The sequence below is a fragment of the Leucoraja erinacea genome, chromosome 3 (genome assembly GCF_028641065.1).
Source record: "Leucoraja erinacea ecotype New England chromosome 3, Leri_hhj_1, whole genome shotgun sequence".
Lineage (NCBI taxonomy): Eukaryota > Metazoa > Chordata > Chondrichthyes > Rajiformes > Rajidae > Leucoraja > Leucoraja erinaceus.
In genome coordinates, this window is record NC_073379.1 from 87,055,954 (window position 1) to 87,078,884 (window position 22,931).

The following is a 22,931-nucleotide window of genomic DNA, read 5'->3' on the forward strand; positions in this document are numbered from 1 at the left end:
ACAAAAATACTGCAGATATGGGAATGTTAAATAAAAGAACAATGTTTGATGCGCTCTGCAGTTTAAGTAGCTCAGAATGATATAAAAGGCCACCAACCTGAAACTTGTTTCTCTCTGTCGATGCTGCTTGACTTGCTAGGTATTTCCAGCATTCACTATTTATGGATACCTCCAAAGTTGCCATAGGAAGAAGTGAGTAAATAATATAAAATAATGAAATAATTTAACAGGTTCAAGTATTGACTGCATTGTACTGATTTCCCCGTTTCACCTACAGTGCTGCATGTTTCTTCAGGATCGAGAACCATAGGTTTAAGGTGAGGAGGGGAAGATTTAATAGGAACTTGAGGCATAACTTTTTTACACCAAGGGTGAAGGGTGTATGGAACGAGCTGCCGGAAGAAGTAGTTGAGGCAGATACTATCATAATATTTAAGAAACATGTAGACAGGTACATGGATAGGAAAGGTTTAGAAGGATATGGACCAAATGGAGGCAGATGGGACGACTGTAGATGGGACATGTTTGTTGACGTGGGCAAGTTGTGCTGAAGGGCCTGTTTTCACTCTGTATGACTCTATGACTCTATATGGGTTGCACTGACTCAAATTTCTCACCTTCATTGTAATTAAAAATATCTTCTTTGCCTTTCTCTGGAACATTAATTAACTATCAGTTCTAATAGATTTGCTGAGTCTCATACAGGTATCTGTTAGGGGGTGGGAGATTGCAACCTTCACGTGGTCTGCCCTGTTTTGACAAATGCAATCAACCTGGTGTGCTCAATCAAATAAGATCAAATAGAATAAGTTGTCCTACAACTTTAGGCTGTGCACGCCATACGCAAGAAGAAGAAGATACCCGTTAGGACATGTGGTTCATTATTGGTCCAGAACGGCAAAGAAAATAATTTTAATTTCATTGAAGGGGAGAATCTCCAAGTCATGAAATATAGAAACATAGAAACATAGAAAATAGGTGCAGGAGTAGGCCATTCGGCCCTTCGAGCCTGCACCGCCATTCAATATGATCATGGCTGATCATCCAACTCAGTATCCTGTACCTGCCTTCTCTCCATACCCCCTGATCCTTTTAGCCACAAGGGCCACATCTAACTCTCTCTTAAATGGCCACAACTACCTTCTGTGGCAGAGAATTCCAGAGATTCACCACTCTCTGTGTGAAAAATGTTTTTCTCAGCTCGTCCTAAAAGATTTCCCCCTTATCCTTAAACTGTGACCCCCTTGTTCTGGATAAATGAATAAATAAATCGCCTCTATGAAATCAAATGAAAATGAAAATGCTAACTGAAAAATAATGGCAAAACACATCCTGCTTGCATGACTAAAATAGCCCACAAAGATAACAGAATTTGATTTGCCTAAGGTCCAAAAGAGATATTGAACAGAAACTGGTTTATATCAAAGATAGAAACAAAATGCTGGAATAACTCAGCAGGTCAGGCAGCATGTCTGAAGAAAATGGGTAGGTGACAACCCGAAACATCAATATCTATTTTCTCCAGAGATGCTGCCTTACCCACTCAGTCACTCTATTATTTTATGTCTCGTTCCAACAGAGCTTTCGGAAGTAAATACATTGTAAAAACACGGATCGACTGGAACTACATTGTGGGAGGGATAAAGGTGACTTAATTGAATTATGAAGGGTTAATATTTAGGAGAACCCAAAGGATAAGGTTGACGGATGAATTAATGCATGAATGAATGAATGATGAATGAATGGATGAATATTTTATTTGCAGTGAAGTTGACCAAGGTCTGGACAAATTTAATGGTTTATCTGATTTCTTTTGGGAGTCTCTTTCCCATTTGCCAAATTTAGAAAGGCATTGGTTACCAGACAGTAAACATTGGAGTATTTTGCCTCTGCTGTAGAGAAAATAAACATAGAAACATAGAAAATAGGTGCAGGAGTAGGCCATTCAGCCCTTCGATCCAGCACTGCTATTCAATAATATCATGGCTGATTATCAAAAATCAGTACCCCATTCCTGCTTTTTCCCCATGTCCCTTGATTCCGTTAGTCCTAAGAACTATATCTAACATGAAAACATCCAGTGAATTGGCCTCCACTGCCTTCTGTGGCAGATAATTCCACAGATTCACAACTCTCTGGGTGAAAAGGTTTTTCCTCATCTCAGTCCTAAATGGCCTACCCCTTATTCTTAAACTGTGACCCTGGTTCTGGACTCCCCCAGCATCGGGAACATTATTCCTGCATCTAGCCTGTCCAATCCCTTACGAATTGTATATGTTTCTATAAGATCCCCTCTCATCCTAAATTTCAGTGAATATGCCATGAAAGAATCAATCCATTCTTTGATCATACGTCAGTTCCGCTATCCAGGCAATTAACTTAGTGAACCTACGGAGTCGAGAACCAGGGGCCACTGTTTAAGAATAAGGGGTAAGCCATTTGGAATGTTGATGTGGAAACACTTTTTCACACAGAGAGTTGTGAGTGTGTGGAATTTCTGTCTCAGAGGGCGGTGGAGGCCGGTTCTCTGGATACTTTCAAAAGAGAGCTAGATAGGTCTCTTATAGATAGCGAAGTCAGGAGATATTCAGAGAAGGCAGGAATGGGGTACTGATTCGGGATGATCAGTCACGATCACATTGAATGGTGGTGCTGGCTCGAAGGGCCGAATGGCCTACTCCTGCACCTATTGCCCATTGTCTATTGTCTATGCTGCACTCCCTCATTAGCTAGAAAGTCCTTTCTCAAATTAGGAGTCCAAAACTGCCCACAATACTCCAGGTGTGGTCTCACCAGGGCCCTGTACAACTACAACAATACTTCCATGTTCCTGTACTCAAATCCTCTCGCTATGAAAGCCACCATGCCATTAGCTTTCTTCACTGCCTGTTGTACCTGCATGCTCACTTTCAATAACAGATGTACAAGGACACTAGGAACTGGGGAAAGAATAAATGAATGAATCAATGAAGGAATGAATACTTTATTGTCACATATGACAAGTCACATTGAAATTCTTCGCTTGCATACCAAAGGTTTGCAAATAGTTTCCACATAAAGGGCGTTTACAAAGTTACAAAGTGTCCGTGCCAGATCCCCTAAAGGAAGAGATCATTGTAAGATGGAATATGAGCAAAGAGTGAAAGCTTTTGGGGCCTGATTGATTGTGTTGGGTGCATGATGTATGGACAACAGGGAGATTGGAGTGAGAGGCACTATGGGGATGCTTGTTCCTTTTTCAGTCATGAGAGATTGTGGACACTACAGGGCAGCACATGGACACTGCCTAACAATAGGAATCATTTTGATGGAAGAGTGAGGGTCTGATCCCATGGGACCAATCTTCTAGGTTGTGGACAGGTTTGTTTGGAGATCTGTGGTGTTTATGTTTTTCCAAACACACAAGTAATACAAATATACTTACCTGACTGATCAAGTTAATAACTTCAGTAACTGTTTTTTTCTGAATCTGGGGAAAGTAACCTTTCTATATTACAAATTAAAAATAGTTAAAATACAGGCCTGTTTCTTCAGTCAAATAGGTAAATTGAGAGACATGAAATTGCAGATGCTGGAATCTGGAATCTACAGACTGATCGGGGTAAATTGGGATCTTGACTCTGAAGAATGTTACTGATTGTAATAGCCAGTCTCCATTAAAACTAAAATTTAAAGCGGAACTGATTGGGTTTCACATTTTTAAACATTTAATCATCCCACAACTCTTTAACTGGAAAGGGAGTTAAAATTCCCTCACATTATTTCCTTGCACTGATTACAATCATACAGCATGGAACTGACTCTTGCTGAACAAGATGCTTCATCTGCATTAGTCCCAGCTGCCTGTGTTTAGCCCAGATCTCTCGAAGCCTATCCTACCGTGTACCTATCTCAATGTATCTTGGACATTAATTAGCTTGTTTGGATTTGTCCTGTTGTTTTGAACAGTTGGCTCCTTCTAAACTGTTCCTTTCCATGTACCTATTCATAATTCTTTCTGATTCATTCCAAATTCTGATTCATTCTTCAGGGCCAGCGTGGTTGATAGTTTCTAGTGTAAGGTAAATCAAAATTGGTTATGACGGATTGTACTGCAGAAAATGGCAATGCAATGAAAATAGACACACAGTACAAAGTAAAAAATCCAATAATCAAATTCAAGAAAGCTAAGGAAAATAATCTAGAATATTATTTTAGAATAGGGAAGTGAATTTTCAACATATTTCTTCCTCAACCTCAATGGAAGAACTGTGTTCATTACATAATCTAAAATTCACTGTGGAAAACCTCTTGAAATCCTAATGTTTGAAATGAAATCAGTGAGTATTCAGGGTTACACTGGCTGGCCAATTAAGAGCATCTATTATAGAACATAGAATACAGAACAGAGAATGCTCCAGCACAGGAACATGCCCTTCACCCCCAATGTATGTGCCAAACATAATGCCAAGACCAACTCTTATCTGCCTGCACATAATCCATATTCTTCCATTCCCTGCATATCAATGTGCCTGTCCAAAAGCCTCTTAAATGCAACTATCATAACTGCCTCCACCACCACACCGGCAGCATGCTCCAGGCACTCACCACCCTTGTTAAAAATAAGTGAAATTTGCCCATTTTAGGAATAGAACAAAGTAGAAGAAGCAGTTTTGCTTCATAAATTGTAATCATCTAATCTAATTTACCTTTTGCATCTTGTTCCAAGATCTCTCTGCCATTCTATTTCTATCTGTGCTTCAAATAGAAAGCCTGCTGCTAGTTTGGGCTTCATTAAATTTCTACAGTCTACTTCAGGTATTCTTTCCTTCAATACACTATGTCTAAATGGCAAATAAGATCACTTTGTCTTGTTCAGAACTGACAAGGACCAAAATACTCAACAGCATTTTAAAGCTCTAAGGATTCGACTGTTTCTACATTTTCCACATTTCTAAGATATGAGAAGCACTCAATATATCAAGTTATAAGATCAATTATTCCTAAATGGTATTCACCAGGATCCATAACACATATATTTTCTGGTAGGGAACATAAAAGAGTTATTTTTTTTGTAAACCTGCCCAATTAAAACAAAAAGGATGAATAATTAAATCTTCCTGCTGTTTTGTTCTTTGAAAAGCTGCATAGATCCCACAAAAGGCAGTTTTAAATACAAACCAGGATCCGGGCAGGGCTTTCATTTAAACACACAGCTCCATGTGCATTGTTCGATGAACTTAGACATGAATAATAAAAAATGTGTCTAATCTTACTCACCTATTCCATCTGCCCACTGCCAAAATGGCTGTCTGCTTTCTTGTTTGTTACAATAGGTGCAGGAGTAGGCCATTCAGCCCTTCGAGCCAGCACTGCCATTCATTGTGATCATGGCTGATCATCCACAATCAGTATCCCATTCCTGCCTTCTCCCCATATCCCTTCACTCCTCTACAAGAGATCTATCTAACTCTCTCTTGAAAGCCACTGCCTTCTGAGGCAGAGAATTCCACAGATTCACAACTCTCTGTGTGAAAACATTTTTCCTCATCTCCGTTCTAACATGTTTCGTGCCTCGAGCATGTCCAATCCCTTAATAATCTTGTGTGGTTCAATAAAATTCCCTCTCATCCTTCTAAATTCCAGAGTATACAAACCCATTCGCTCCATTCTATCAACATATGACAGTCCTGCGATCCCGGGAATTAACCTCATGAAACTACGCTGCACTCCCTCAATAGCAAGAAGGTCCTTTGTCAAATTTGGAGACCAAAACTGCGCACAATACTCCAGGTGTGGTCGCACTAGGGCCCTGTACAACTGCAGAAGGACCTATTTGCTTCTGTACTCAACTCCTCTTGTTATGAAGCCAACATGCCAATCGCTTTCTTCACTGACTGCTTTGCCTGCATACTTACTTTCAGTGACTGATGAACAAGGACCCCCAGATCTTGCTGTACTTCCCCTTTTCCCAACTTAACACCATTCAGATAATAATCTGTCATCCTGTTTTTGCCACCAATGTGGATAACCTCACATTTATCCACATTAAACTGCATCTGCCATGGATCTGCCCACTCACTCAACCTGTCCAAGTCACCCTGCATCCTCATAGCATCCTCCTCACAGTTCACCCTGCCATGGCAGACTATCATTACCCTCCCCAGATACAAATGACCAAAGTATCCCTAATCCTGGCCACATAGTCTGAAAAGTGGCAAGGGTTCACGCAATGCTTTGAGGAATATCTTTCAATGAGCTATGATGGTTAACAAAGCCCCAGATCCATGTGTTGCCAGCTGTCATAGAAACATAGAAAATAGGTGCAGGAGTAGGCCATTCGGCCCTTCGAGCCTGCACCGCCATTCAATATGATCATGGCTGATCATCCAACTCGGTATCCTTCATCCAACTCAGTATCCTTCATCCAACTCAGTATCCTTCATCCAACTCAGTATCCTCATCCAACTCAGTATCCTATAACTGTGAACTGTGAACTTTAAATCATAGATAAATTAATGTAGCACAGAAATAGGCCCTCTGGCCGATGCCAACCTAGATGTCCCATCTTAACCAGTCCCATTTGCCTGTGTTTGGCCTTGATCCCTTTAAACCTTTCCTTCACATTCACATGGTACTTCTGGCTGGACATGGCTGGAATGTATCTGCCTTACCTTTAGTGTTGAATACTATCATGGTAGAAGATATTCCTGGAGCTTCCTCCTCCCTGTTTAATTAGCCACCGCCATTCATGAATGGATGTGACAGGATTGCTGGGCTTTGATCTGATCTATGAGCGGTAAGATGATTTAGCTGTCCCTACAGCATGTTAATTTTGCTGTCGATAGTCATGTATTGTAGCTTCATCAGGTTGATAGGTCATTTGATTAAAGGGCCTATCCCACTTAGCGATTTTTTTTCGGCGACTGCCAGTGTTGCCAAAAGATTTTGAACATTTCAAAATCCAGCGGCGAGAAAAATAATGTTGCAACACTTGGAAAAACACTGTGCATCATACGTCGTCATGCCGCGTCACCGCCGCATCACACCACAAATGTTTTGGTGATCTGATACATCAGTCAATGATGCTGGCAGTTGCCAAAAAATCGCCAAGTGGGACAGGCCCTTAAGAATGCCTTTCTGCTTTCCTGATTGAAACAGGTCAATTCAAGGTCAAATCAAGTCAATTCCTTGATAATCATAATTATAAAAGTGCTTTCATAATCATAATCGTACTTTTTAGCCAAGTATATTTTGCAACATTCGAGGAATTTGATTTGCCATACAGTCATACCAATAAATAGTAACAAGGCACCCAAATACATTTTTAACATGAACATCCACCACAGCGACTCCCCCACATTCCTCACTGTGATGGAAGGCAAAAAAAGTTGAATCGTCTTACCTTCTTTAGTTTTCCCCCAGTTGGGGAACTTGAACCTTCCGTTGTCGGGGCGATCTTGGTTGTCGCAGCTGGCGGTCGAGCCGTCCACGTTGGGGCGATCAAGCTTCCGCATCCGAGGGATCTCTGCTCCCCTTCGTCAGGCGATCTGATCCAGGGTCAGGGCTGGTCAAAACTTCTGCCACTTTGCAGCTTCCCAACATCAGTCTCTACCCGAGACTGTGAGCCTCCTCGATGTTGAATTCCGCAGGCAGCAGTTGGAGCATCGATCCCAGGTAAGTCCATGTCCCCGCGGTAGGGTTCAAAATCAGTCTCAAGCAAGGTTGCCAGCTCCATGATGTTAGGCCACAGAGCGACCGGAGATACGATCCGGAAAACAATCGCATCACCGGCAAGGTAAGAGATTGAAAAAAGGTTCCCCCACCCCCTCCCCCACCCCCCACCTAAAACAAACCAGAGAAAATTAACACATACTTTTAAAACACACTAAAAATACCAAAAAAGATGAAAAGACAGACAGACTGTTGGCGAGGCTGCCATCGCTGACAACGCCACCCAGTGGAATGATAGAGTAAGGGATGCACTGGACCACAAGGTTATGAATGTGGTGGTGAACATATCTGCAATTAGTAACAGTCTACTGCATCCAGTTTAGGATTGTTCCTACAGTGTAATAATCATGAACTGTGGAAGATGCACAATCCTTTTAATCACTTTCAATCTTTTTATTGCTATAGTTATTAGCCTCTCAACACACCCAATTGCTTTATTACCTTAGTTATATTGTGCTTTCAGCTACTACTTGTATTTTATTACTTTTTTACACAAGAAATGTATTTATCTTAAACCTTCCAACAATATGCATACTTTATAATTACATGCTCCCTCATGCCCTGGAATCATAGGCCAACATAAGCTATTATGCAAGACTTCGCCAAATGCACGTCTTTATGCAGGCTGCGGAACTTGGGTTCTCCAATCTTCCAAAAGTTATCAACTCTTTTCAAACATTTGTCATCTGTTCTTAACAAGAGCAAGAATAGTGGCTTGTTCCCAAAGACCAGAATTCAAAACTTTGAGTATGCATGCCTCGTGAAAGTTAGAATTGAACCCAAATTTCTTATCCTTTCTGGTTGAAAGGCACCAGCTTCAAGAACATGTGGATAGGAGTATTTGTTTTAGTTTTGTTTAGCTTATCCACCAATCTTTGAATCTCTGAGCAAAAGAATGAGAACATCTTCTCTTGAAAGATGTAGTACTAATACTGTATTTTTATACAAAATTCAAAATATATTTTTATACATCTTTAGCATTTAATTTTCTCACTATGTTTACATTAGATCTCTAGTGCACACTTTCTTTTGTTTTGAATTTGCCCTTCACAAGCTGCATGGTCAAGGATTAATCATGTAATGCAGTAATCTTCTCTCATAATTAATAGTCATGCTATGTTATCGATTAGTTTGGAATAGCAGATTTTTAATTTGGTTTAGGTTTTATAGATTGAGCGTAACCAATAATTTTATTTACACCTGTGGATATATTGAGCAAAACTCACTGACTTTGAACTTTACACCATAAATATGCATGAAATATATTGAGAAAAACATAGTAGTTTATTTGCCTTTAGCCTTCCTAGTGAGAAGATGTAAAAAGGTATTTTTATGCTATAACCACTGTTAAAGTAAATTTCAAACATTCCATCTTATGAAATCACCAATGTGATGAAACAAATGTTCTCAGAGCTTTGAAACCCAGAGAGTATCTTGCTTTTCATTCCTTTTGTTTAAAAAAAGCAATATTTAAAATATGCAATGAATCTTTCGACCTAATAAAGCATAATCACGTTATGCCAGTACCCCACTTAAGAGTTCAAGAAGGAACTGCAGATGCTGGAAGATCGAAGGTACACAAAATTGCTGGAGAAACTCAGCGGGTGCAGCAGCATCTATGGAGCGAAGAAAATGGGTGACGTTTCGGGCCGAAATCCTTCTTCAGACTGATGGAAGGGTTTTGGCCCGAAACGTCGCCCATTTTCTTCGCTCCATAGATGCTGCTGCACCCGCTGAGTTTCTCCAGCAATTTTGTGTACCCCCACTTAAGAGTATTCACTACACAGAAACTGGTTATCATAAAGTCACTCAAGTAAAAAGTACAGAAACAGGCTCTTCTGTCAACCAACTTGCCCATGCTGACCAAGATGCACCATCTACACTGGTTCCAACTATCTGCATTTGGACTATCTATACAATTAAGTGTCTCATCTTATATATTACATAGAAACATAGAAACATAGAAAATAGGTGCAGGAGTAGGCTATTCGGCCATTCAAGCCTGCACCACCATTCAATATGATCATGGCCTATCATCCAACTCAGTACCCTGTACCTGCCTTCTCTCCATACCCCTTGATTCCTTTAGCCATAAGGGCCACATCTAACTCCCTCTTAAATATAGCCAATAAACTGGCCTCAACCACCTTCTGTGGCAGAGAATTCCACAGATTCACCACTCTCTGTGTGAACAATGTTTTTCTCATCTCGGTCCTAAAAGATTTCCCCCTTATCCTTAAACTGTGACCCCTTGTTCTGCACTACCCCAACATTGGGTACAATCATCCTCCATCTAGCCTGTCCAACCCCTTAAGAATTTTGTAATCTATATTACTAAAACTCTGTTCTTGACCGGTTTTGGCGATCTGTGCTGCGATTTCCGAGAGAACATCACCACCTATGGCTGTCATTTTTGGCCACCTCGCTCAGAGCCCCCCTCCACTGTATGTGTGCCGAGGATTTTTCCCGTCGATGAAATATGACAGAGATATCAATGATTTTTCAAAATTCTCCATTCTCTCTGCTGCCCCCGCTGGCAGAGGGGAGGGACTATAAAACCAGGAAGTGTTGTGTCTCAATTAGTCTGCAAGCTGGAGGAAGGCAGAGGGTCACGTTTCTCTGAGCTGTGAATAACACTGAACACGTGACCACACAAATGTGAGTAAGTACCCTTAATGTAGTTTGAAAATTAAAATATGGTTAAAGTAAAACAGCACTGCCTGCAAATGGTTGAAATAAAAAGGCACTCTCTCTCCCCCCCTCCTCTCCTCTATCCCCCTCGTCTCCCCCCCTCCCCCTCCTCTCCTCTCCTCCTCTCTCCCCCTCTTTTGCTCCCTTTCCTCCCCTCCCCCACCGTCTCCTCCCCCCCCCCCTCCCCTCCACACACCCCCTACCCCCCTTCCCTCCACCCTCCCTGCTCCCCCCCTCTCCTATCTCCCCCCTCTCCTCCACCCCCTCTCCCCTACAACCTCCCCTCTTGGGAAAGGAACCCCGCCTCTCCCCCTCTCTCCTCCCCCTCCTCCCCCTCCCCCCTCTCTCCCCTCCTTCCTCCCTCTCCCCCCTCTCCCTCTCTCGCCTCCTCCCGGACCCGCCCCGCTCCCCCTCCCCCTCCCTCCTCCCCCCTCTCTCTCCCTCCCCTCCTCCCCTCTCCCCCCCTCTCTCTCCCCCCTCCCCCTCCTCTCCTCTCCCCTCCCTCTCTCTTTCCCTCCTCTCCTCCCCCCCCCCCCTCTCTCTCTCTCCCTCTCTCCCCTTTTCGATCTCTCTCCTCCTCTGTCTTTCCCCTCTCTCTCTCTCTCTCTCTCTCTCTCTCTCTCGCGCCCTCCCTCCCTCCCCCTCCCTCCCCTCCCCCCCCCCTCTCTCAGCTCTCCCTCATCCCCCCCCCCCCTCCTCCAACCAGTATCCCTCTTAAACCACCCCCTCTCAGCACACATTTAACCCCCTCTAGCACAGCTCTAGCCCTCTGGCCGATGCCAACCTAGATGTCCCCTCTTAACCCTCCCCCCCTCCCCCCCCCCTCCCCAACCCTCCCTCCCACCTCCCCCCTCCCCTCTTTTCCTCCCCCCCCCTCAGCACATCCCCCTCTCTCCCCCCCCCTCTCCCCCTCTCTCTCCCTCCCCCTCTCCCCCTCCCCTGCCCCATCTCTCCCCCTCTCTCCCCCTCTCCCCTCTTCCCCCCCTTCTCTCCCCTCAGGGCCTCTCCCCCCTCCATCCCCTCTCCCTGCTCCCCCCTCTCTCCCCCCCCCTCCCACCCTCCCTCTCCCCCTCAAAACACCCCCTCTCTCTCCCCCCCCCTCACGCTCCACCCCTCCTTGGTGATCTCTCTACATCAGTCAATGATTCTCCCCCTCCCCGCCCCCCCTCCCCCCTCCCTCCCCCCCTGCTCCCAAGCCCTCCCCCCTCCCCCTCTCTCCTCCCCTCATCCCCCCTCTCTCTCGCCCCCCTCTCCCCCGCCATCTCCCCCCTCCATCCCCTCCCCCCCCACCCTCCCCTCCCCTCCTAACCCTGTACCCTCTTCCCTCCACCCTCCCTCCCCACCCTCCCTCCCAAGCTCTCCCCCTCAACCCCTCTCAGCACCCCCTCTCTCTCCCCCTCACTCTCACCTCTCTCTCTCTCCCTTTCCCTCCCACCCTTCTTCTTCTCCTCCTCCCACAACTCCTCTCCCTCTTGCCCCTCTCCCTGTGTTTCTGTCTCTCTCTCTGTCTCTGCCCCTTCTCTCTCTACCCCCCCCCCCCCCCCCTAGATGTGACTGCAAGTTGGGGGCTATGCAACAGTAGATACGGTGGGTATGTGGTAAAAGGAGCAAATTTAATAATATTAATATTATATCAAAGGGGGGGGGGGGGGGTAATTAGCGTGAGTGCTGTGGGGGGGGGGGAGATTGTTAGTGTGTGTGACGCTGCATGCCACCTTCCCCCCCCCCCCCCCACACAACCGCATGTTGGGGGAACAGACCCAACAGGTCTGCACTTGGCCTAGTATATATATAGAGGGATCTTGAGTTCACTGAAAGTGGTAAAATGTAAATAGAGTGGTAAGGAAGTCATATGCTATGCTTGATTTCTGAGTTTTGGGTATTGAGTATGTCAGGAAGTCATGATGCAATTTTATAGGATTGTGGATAGGCTGCATTTGGAGTATTGTGTGCAATTCTGTTCGCAGCAGATCAGTTTGCAGCAGGTCAAGTTGGGCATTTGATTTGATGCGCATGTGAGCTTATTGCCTTTCAGTGCCTGGATAAGAATCCACAATCACATTACTAGTCCAGAGGTTTATTTAAATATGAGGGTGATGCATTCGTATTAAATGTGCTTTTATTCCATTCATCAACAAATCTAGTACATGAAGTAATCAGTCAATGTGATCTGCACTTGGTCTAGTTTTCTTTAAGATCCCCCCTCAATCTTCTAAATTCTAGTGAGTACAAGCCGAGTCTATCCAGTCCTTCTTCATATGAAAGTCCTGCCATCCCAGGAATCAGTCTGGTGAACCTTCTCTGTACTCCCTCTATGGCAAGAATGTATTTCCTCAGATTAGGAGACCCTACACATGGAAAGAATTGGACTTGTCAATGGACAAACAAGAACTTTTTGTCAGAATATGGTCTCCATTCATTGACTATTTGAAGGGATAGATTGGTTCAGCACTGGCTTGAACTCAGGATTAGATGAAAAGTTATACTTTATAATTTACGAACCTGTCTCCAATAATGTATTATTAATAAATTATTCCATTCTTCTTTATCATGCCTTTTGGGTTTTTTTCTCTCTTTCTATAAAAACAAACTAGATGCAGAATCAATACACAACTGATAATATTATTAATGTACGACTGATATACATTAAATGTTTTTATCATGATATGTGCTTGCTTCTAATAAAAATATTATTAAAAAATTAAAAAAATTAAAATAGATAAAAAGATTTGGAGACCAAAACTGTACACAATACTCCAGGTGTGTTCTCACCAAGACCCTGTACAACTACAGTAGATCATCCCTGCTCCTATACACAAATCCTTTTGTTATGAATGCTAACATACCATTCGTTTTCTTCACTGCCTCCTGCACCGGCATGCCTACTTTCAATGACTGGTGTACCATGACACCCAGGTCTCGTTGCATCTCCCCTTTTCCTAATCGGCCACCATTCAGACAATAGTCTACTTTCCTGTTCTTGCCACCAAAGTGGATAACCTCACATTTATCCATATTATACTGCATCTGCCATGCATTTGCCCACTCACCCAACCTATCCAAGCTACCTTGCAGCCTCCTAGCATCCTCCTCACAGCTAACACTGCCCTCCAGCTTTGTGTCATCCACAAACCTGGAGATGTTGCATTCAATTCCCTTGTCCAAATCATTAATATATAATGTAAATAGCTGGGGTCTCAGCACTGAGCCATGCGGTACCCCACTAGTCACTGCCTTGATTTTAGAAAAAACGCTACCATATGTCACTATGATGGGGGTGGGGAGGGAGGGGGGGAGGGGGGGATGGAGGGAGGGGGGAGGGGGGAGGGGGGAATGGGGGAATGGGGGGGTGGGGGTGGGGCAGGACTATAAAACCCCAGATGCCTGGACGTGACTCAGTCACTCTGCAAGATCGCAAAGGAGAGGCCACGACTCTCATTCTATGCTGTGAATCAACTGAACTGTGAGTCTGCAATGTACTTGCAATAAATGTTTTGTTAGCCCTCATTGACAATGCCATGAGTTGTTTGGCCTGCTGCCATGCCTTTGCATGAAACTGCAACGCTTTATTTGGTCCGACTGTGTTTGGAAGGAATAAATGCTTTATTAGGTGCGACTGTGTTTAATTCAAGTCCCGTTCAATTTGTGACTTCCGCTAGTGGACAGGTCGGCTGATTGCGTAATTTCCGGTGAGTGCAGAGGTCACGCTGATTGCGTGATTTCTGATAAATGCAGAGGTCACGCTGATTGCGGAAGTGCCGCTGACTGCAGAAGCCCCAAAGTGGTGAGGCGGCGCTCAGGCGCATGAGTATTCAAGAAAGTTTACTGCCATATATGAGGTTTGTGTGTGTGTGTGTGTGTGTGTGTGTGCGTGTGTGCGTGTGTGCGTGTGTGCGTGTGTGCGTGTGTGTGCGAGAGTGTGTGAGAGTGTGTGAGCGAGTTAGCAAGGGAGTGAGTGAGTGATTGAGTGTGTGAGTGGTCTGAGCTGCCAGCCCAAGTATCCATTCAGCCCACAATGTCCGTACTAGCCCTCTAGATGATAGTCCTTTCGGCACACAACACCATGCTAGCACTCCAGAAAGCCCCCCCCCCCACTGGCCAGCAACGGGTCCCATTTAGACTAGTATTCCTTGAAACCTTTCCTATCCATGTACCCATCCTTCAAATATTCCAAGAGTACCTGACTCAATTAACTCCTCTGGCAATATCATGCTTATACCCTCTGCCTTCTGTGAAAAAAAGTTGCTACTCAGGTTTGAATTAAACCTCACCCCTCTCACCTTAACACTATGTATTCTGCTTTGTGATTCCCTACTCTGGGAAAAAGAGTCTTTACATTCATCCTATATATTCTTCTCGTGATTTTATGCACCACTATAAGATCACCCCTCAACCTACTGCGCTCCAAGGAATAAAGTCCTACCTCGCCTTCCCAACCTCTTTCTACAGATCAGGCCCATAAGTCCTAGCGACATCCACACATTTTTTTCCAGGTTGGCAACATCCTTCCTATAATAGGATGACCACCACTGAACAAAGTACTCCAAAAATGGCCTCACCAACGCCCTGTACAACTCAATACCCTGAATGATGAATGCTAATATACCAAAAGCATTCTTGATCACCCTTTCTACCTGTGTTGCCACTTTCAGTGAACTATGTAGTCCTACATTCCTCTGCTCTACAATACTTCCTAGGGCCTTCACTGTGAAGGAGCTGCTCTGATTTGACTTCCCAAAATGCAGTACTTCACGCTTATGTATCAAGCTTCATTCACGTCTTCTCAGCCAACTTGCCCAGCTGATCAAGATCCTGCTGTAATTTTTGATAACCACCCTTGCTATCTACTATACCACCTGCTTTAGTGCCATCTGCAAACTTACTAATCCTGCCTTGTACATTCTCATCCAAATCATTCATCTAAACCACTAACACCAATGAGCCTAGTACCAAACACTGAAGCACATTACTCATTACATGTGTCTGGTCTGAAAAAAAACAATGTTCCACCATCACCCTCTACTTCCTCCTATGAAGCATATTAGAAATTAGATGCAGGAGTAGGCCATTCGGCCCTTCGAGCCTATCCAGTCGGCTAGTTCTCCCTGATTCCATGTAATCTAACCTTCCACAGCAGCCTATTATGCGGACCCTTATCAAAAGCCTTGCTGAAGCTCGTATAAATAACGTCAACCATTTTGGTTCCTTCAAAAACTCAGTCAGATTTGTGGGAAACAATCTCCTATTTACAAAACATGCTGAGTATCCGTGTCTATCCAATTGCACATATATCTTATCCTTCAGAATCCTCTGCCGTAACTTGCCTACCACAGATGTTAGGCTCACTGGTTTATTGATCCCAAGCTTTTCCTTGTCCCCATTCTGAAACCATTCTGAAATAGAGGCATAATGTTACCCACCCTCCAGTCTTCTGGTACCTCATCCATGTCTAATGATGACCCATAAATCTCAGCCAGGGCTCCAGTAATTCAATTTCTAGCTTCCCACAATGTTCTCAGAAATAGCCAATCAGGCCCAAGAGATCTATCTACCTTCATGGATTTTATGGTGCCAGTTTTTCTGTTGCTATGTCATGTACCTTATCTTTAATTTGTGGTGCCGGTAGACTCACCTCAGTGTAGCCTGTGGTACCACTTGTGGTACTTTTTTAAAACATAAATCTAGCTCAATAAAGGGTGTTCTGTCGATAGCTCTAGGTCTGTTGATTTGCTGATGTAAGCCACAAACTCAAGGGAAGCTAAGGTACCAGACTGGCTTTGAGTTCAGAATGTGTTAGAGAGTCATGAAGTAATACAGTGTGGAAACAGGGCCTTCAGCCTAACTTGCCCACACGAGCCAACATATCCCAGCTACACTTGGCCACTTGCCTCCGCTTTGTCCATATCCCTCCAAACCTGTCCTATCCATGTACCTGTCTAATTTTCTCTTAAATGTTGGGATAGTGCCAGCCTCAACTACCGCCTCTGGCAGCTTGTTCCCTTAGCCTAGAAGCCTAAAAATATATAGCTAGCTTTTAGCCTAGAAGTGAATCTATAGCAGCTTTTCAGAGGGCTGACTAAGGCTTCAATTATGTGGTTCTCTGACTTGTCCAGGCGACACATAAAACTAAACATCAGCTGTCTTAAGAGTGCCTCACAGGTTGGCACTCTAGTGGACACAAACAATTGACTGGCACTATGCCACCTAGGGACACGAAGTAGCAACCTCATTGCATCATTGTATGCTACCTTAAGCCTCTGCATACTCTTTTTCTTATACTTAGACCACAATTGAGCAGTATATAACGGTGTGATGTAGGTTCTGAACAGGGAACACTTCACATGGTCAGAGCACATATAAAACTTCCTTATAAGCATGTTTGCTTGAAGATAAATTTTACAGCGCTGTCGGTAGAGGTCTTTGTCATCCTTCCAGTCATCAGATATGACATGACCTAAGTATTTAATTTCCTCACACACTGCAAGAGGACTGTCTGACAAATAAAAGGTCGGAAAAGTTGATTCCCTGTCCTCAGCGCTTCTAACTACCATTATGCGGCTTTTCTTAGCGTTATACTTTATGTCATAATCAAGGCCATACTGAGAGCACACCTTCAGCATCTGCTGCAGCCCAGCACTATATGGACAGAGCAGGACCAGGTTGTCTGCATACATCAGATGATTAACAATAGTGTTGCCCACAAGACAGCCAGTTTTTAACCTATTTAACTGATTTGACAATTCGTCCATATAAACATTAAATAAAATAGGAGACAAAATTCCTCCTTGCCGCACTCCGTTACTAACACAGAATGGAGCAGATACGGCATTGGGGGTTCAGTATTGATGTGGATAGAGAACTGGCTGGCAAACAGGAAGCAAAGAGTAGGAGTAAACGGGTCCTTTTCACAATGGCAGGCAGTGACTAGTGGGGTACCGCAAGGCTCAGTGCTGGGACCCCCAGCTATTTACAATATATATTAATGATACAGATGGATGAGGAATTGAAGGCAATATCTCCAAGTTTGCGGATGACACTAAGCTGGGGGGCAGTGTTAGCTGTGAGGAGGATGCTAGGAGACTGCAAGGTGACTTGGATAGGCTGGGTGAGTGGGCAAATGTTTGGCAGATGCAGTATAATGTGGATAAATGTGAGGTTATCCATATTGGTGGCAAAAACAGGAAAGCAGACTATTATCTAAATGGTGGCCGACTAGGAAAAGGGGAGATGCAGCGAGACCTGGGTGTCATGGTACACCAGTCATTGAAAGTAGGCATGCAGGTGCAGCAGGCAGCAGGCAGTGAAGAAAGCGAATGGTATGTTAGCTTTCATAGCGAAAGGATTTGAGTATAGGAGCAGGGAGGTTCTACTGCAGTTGTACAGGGTCTTGGTGAGACCACACCTGGAGTATTGCGTACAGTTTTGGTCTCCAAATCTGAGGAAGGACATTATTGCTATAGAGGGAGTGCAGAGAAGGTTCACCAGACTGATTCCTGGGATGTCAGGACTGTCTTATGAAGAAAGACTGGATAGACCTGGTTTATACTCTCTAGAATTTAGGAGATTGAGAGGGGGATCTTATAGAAACTTACAAAATTCTTAAGGGGTTGTGGACAGGCTAGATGCAGGAAGATTGTTCCCGATGTTGGGGAAGTCCAAGACAAGGGGTCACAGCTTAAGGATCAGGGGGAAATCCTTTAAAACCGAGATGAGAAGAACCTTTTTCACACAGAGAGTGGTGAATCTCTGGAACTCTCTGCCGCAGAGGGTAGTCGAGGCCAGTTCATTGGCTATATTTAAGAGGGAGTTAGATGTGGCCCTTGTGGCTAAGGGGATCAGAGGGTATGGAGAGAAGGCAGGTACGGGATACTGAGTTGGATGATCAGCCATGATCATATTGAATGGCGGTGCAGGCTCGAAGGGCCGAATGGCCTACTCCTGCACCTAATTTCTATGTTTCTATGTTTCTAACATTGTCCCATTTAACCTGAAACGTTTGATGGGCATACCAAAACACTAAAATTCTCACTAAGAATTTAGGGGCACCTCTATTTAGCAATTTTACAAACAATTGTTCATGATTAATTCTATCAAATGCCTTGGACGCATCAATAAAACATAAAAATACAGATGAATTCAGGCTCGAGTACCTGAACACAATCTCTTTAAGAGCATAGATACACAGGTCAGTTCCATGCTTTCTTTTGAACCCAAACTGATTGTCATTAGTAAGGACATACATTTCTAGCTTTGTCAACAGTATTCTCTCCAGTACTTTAGATAAGATACTGGCTAATGCAATAGGTCGGTAATTATCAATACTGTTGAGCCTACCAGCCTTATCTTTAATCACAGGCACTAACATTACAGACATAATATCATTTGGCAAGACACCATGAACCAAACAACCATTAAAGCACATGGAAAGCAAGGGGCAGAGCTTATAGCTGGCATATTTTAGATGTTCTGCAGTAATGCAGTCCATACCACAGGCTTTGTTGTTATCCAACATGTTAATGGCATCATAGACATCAACTGCCCTAAATACCATATCTACAGAGAGATTCAATATATTCATGATTGATTCTAACTGGGTTACTTTTAACACAGTTAAAAAGGTTACAGTAGTGCTCACGCCAACTCTCAGCTATTTTTTCTGGGCTACTAACACCTTCAATGTCAGACGGACGGTAGGGGTGTTTTGCTGTTATTCATTACTCTGACCTCTTTCCAGAAGTTAGTAAGGTTGTTATTCTGTAGCTTCCTGGCAAGCGAGTCTGCTCTCATTGTGTTTTCATTTTTCTTAATAAAACAAAGTGCATATTTAACTCTAGCATTTGTGCGTTTTTTCATATCTAGCAATGCCCCCTGTCTAGGCCTACCTGCCTCTGACCAGAGTCTAAAGGCCTCTCTTGCCTCAGCGTACTGCTCATTCACAAACTCATTCCACCCAGGTCTGATGTTGGGTACCTTACATCTGCTTTTACAAAAGGGATCACTGGAGGCATTGAGACATTTCACAATAACATCATACATGGCACAGAGTTTTTCAGCATGTTGCACGTCCTTACAATTCATATCTGAGCACATTAGGGCCTCTTGAGGCAATTCAATATTATTTAAAAAACTGTCCGTTCGCAGTGAATATCCAGCCATAACCTCTCTGCTCAGTTTTGACCAGTCCAGTTTACTTGAGGGAGCAGCATTATTATTACTGGACAGCAGGGGGACATTCTCAACATTTAACCGTGCAGCAATAGGTATGTGATCAGAGGTGGCAAGTTCATAACAAATCTCCACCTTTTCGAGTGTGGCATGAGCATCGGCTGTGGTCACAATATGGTCTAGCCAAGATGTTGTGTGCCACGCCTCACTAACATAGGTAAAACTTGTGTCAGGCAACAGAGCTTTACTCGATAGAATTAGTTTAGATTCATTACAAAACTGCTGCAGGTGTGCTGCAAATAAAGATTTGCTATCTGACATGTCAGCATTAAAATCACCCATGACGTAGACACAAGATGAGCTGTTGTCCTCTATAAAGGACTGAATAAAAGCTAACCTGTTCAGAAACTCGTCCTCATGCTCATACGATTCATACGGTGTATAAACATTTAAGACAGTAAATTTCTTTCCATTATAATTACACTCCAGCCCTATGGCCCAGTCAACATTTAGATGGAGGATAATTTGTCCCCTATCCTCACTGATTGTGGTTTGTTGGTCAGGAAGTTGAGGATCCAATTGCAGAGATGAGCATCGTCTCCAATTTCCACAAGTTTGGAATTTACACAACGGGCAAGCATGACTCTAGATGAAGAAGAACAGTGTGAGTATAAGCAATGCAAAACACAGTAGTGAATCCTTCCTTCTAGGTTATGACCTGTGGAAGCCATTACAACTAGTTGCCAGGTATTTCACTCTTGTCACAGAAAATAAACTGTGCCCAGACTCAGCCCTTATGGCAGTGGCAGCTGTATGTCCTATCCTGTTATCTCAGCTAGACTACTCATCTCCACTTGCATAGACTTACATATCCACAGGAAATGTTACAGCAGATGCATGATCGTATCCTGCAAGGAGGTGACAATGTAACTAGGACAAGCTGCTTTTCACTTGCAAGTTGTTGGTGATAATTTTCTGGTTGTACTATATAGATTGACAAGACCACCTGTAACAATGTTGCTTTGAGACAGGCGAATGACTACACAATGTTAGGGTGGGGAGAATTGGAAATGGGAATGAATTAGTAGATCAGACTTTTGAGAGATAGTGCCATGAGTTGTTAGTAAGTCAAGATTTCCGAAACTCGGGCCACAGAGTGGTAATTCAGAAGATAGACAACCACAGTGCATGCTATACCCAGTGTATGGAAATCAATCACTTGTAGCTGGGGATCAGTAGGTATCTGTGCTTGTCTCAGATTAATTGGGCCAATTTATATTTGCTTAATGTGTCAGGTCATAACTCGTGTAAACTCAATGATGGTCTGTTCATTTTTGTGAAAGACATGACTGTTATTTTTCCAGTTAGGAAGAGAGCATTTCTTCCGCTGGCTTGTAGCCATATTAGTTGAAACTGTTGCCACCTGGGTCATACCATCTCCAGAGTGGACAATGGGGGCACCGAGGTATGTTTTTGCAATCTATGGCCTCATTGAAGATTTAGTTTGATGGTTCACCACTCAGGTTAGTAGTTTGTCCAATTGCTCTGCTCCAATGAGATTTTGGATGGTTTACTGTTCTCATTTCATCCAGTGATTCATGCGAAGGTTAAATGATTGCTATACATAGCAGATCTACACAGGATCCACCAAGGAAACAACAAAGCACCAATTATTGAACAAGGGAGTTGAAGATGGCCATGAATTATCAGCTGATAGTGTTCCTTTTCATATACAGGATCATCTCGCTTTGTGTTGCAGGCTATTTCTCAGCTGTGGTATTGATTGTGGACTGAGCTTGGTGCAACCAAGACAGAATGAAAGACGGAAAAGAAAATAGGTGCTGGGCGGGCTGACACAAGTTACAGGTTGGGAAAGATTGCTTCAAATGGAAAAATTTGTGAGGTGCTTTGACCACCAGGACCTAATGTTTTTTTTTGTGAAAGAACTGTGGAGAGATTGTGGAACTACTGTGAATCATGATCTATATAGTGACAATAGGGTACAGAAATTAATTGTTGCGCACAGATCAATTAGTATATAAACATGATATCCAAGAAGATTTGTAGTCAATAAACATAAGTTATGGGATGAGCATCAGTGAACATCATAATCTTCATCATAATCATACTTTTTTAACCAAGTATGTTTTGCAACATACGAGGAATTTGAGTAAAAAGCAACAAACCACACAAAATACATTTTAACATGAACATCCATTACAGTGATTCCTCCACATTCCTCACTGTGATAGAAGGTGAAAAAAAGTTTAATCTCTTCCCTTCTTTGTTCTCCTGCGGTCAGGGACCTCAAGCCTTCCGTTGACGGGATTATCTTGACGCCCTCAGCCGGTGGCACATCTCCTCGTTAGGGCAATCAAGCTCCTGCGTCATGGGGGATATCAGTTCCCCGCACCGAGTGATCGGACCCTGGGTCGGGGCTTGTCGAACCTTCACCGTCGTTGGAGCTCCTGTCGGCCTCTCCCGAGACTGCGAGCTCTTGATGTTGAAGTCTGCAGGCTGCAGTTGGAGCATCGATTCCAGGCAAGGGATTGGCTCTGATCGTACGTCCACTCCCCACGGTGGGGCTCGAAGTCAGTCCCGAGCAAAACCTCCAGCCCCATGATGGTAGTCCGCAGAGCGACCGGAGATACGATCCAGAAACCAATCGCATCTCTGGCAAGGGAAGAGATTCCCCTGACCTCCTCCCCCACCCCCCACATAAAACAAACCAGAAAACATTGACGCAAAATTTTAAAACACACTAAAAATCATTTTAAAAGGACAGGCTGTTGGCAGTACACCAGCAACATTAATGGTATTAATGTTACAGTATGGCTTCTTCGCCTTGGTTATTGCTAGAAAGACAAGGATCACGAGTCACAAGAAATCTGAACTGAATTGATAACACATGGCCAGAATTGAAATAAAGTAGAAATTTCAGGCATGATAAGTACTATCAAAAGTACTATTGTAATGTTTAAGAAACATTTAGATAGGTATGTGGATAGGATAGGTTTAGAGGGATATAGCCCAAACACAGATTTGTGGGACTAGTGTAGATGGGACATATTAATCGGTATGGGCAAGTTGGGACAAAGGGCCTGATTCCATGTTGAAGGGATTACTCTATGATTATAAAATGCACCTTTGCAATTGAGGAAGAGAATCATAGGAAAATAATATAGTAGATCGATTGGGTTTATAATTGTATATACATTTTTTTAATATTCCTTTAATATATATTTATATATATATATATATATATATATATATATATATATATATATATATATATATATATATATATATATATATATATATATATATATATATAGTCCAAGTGCAGACCAAGGGTCTGTTCT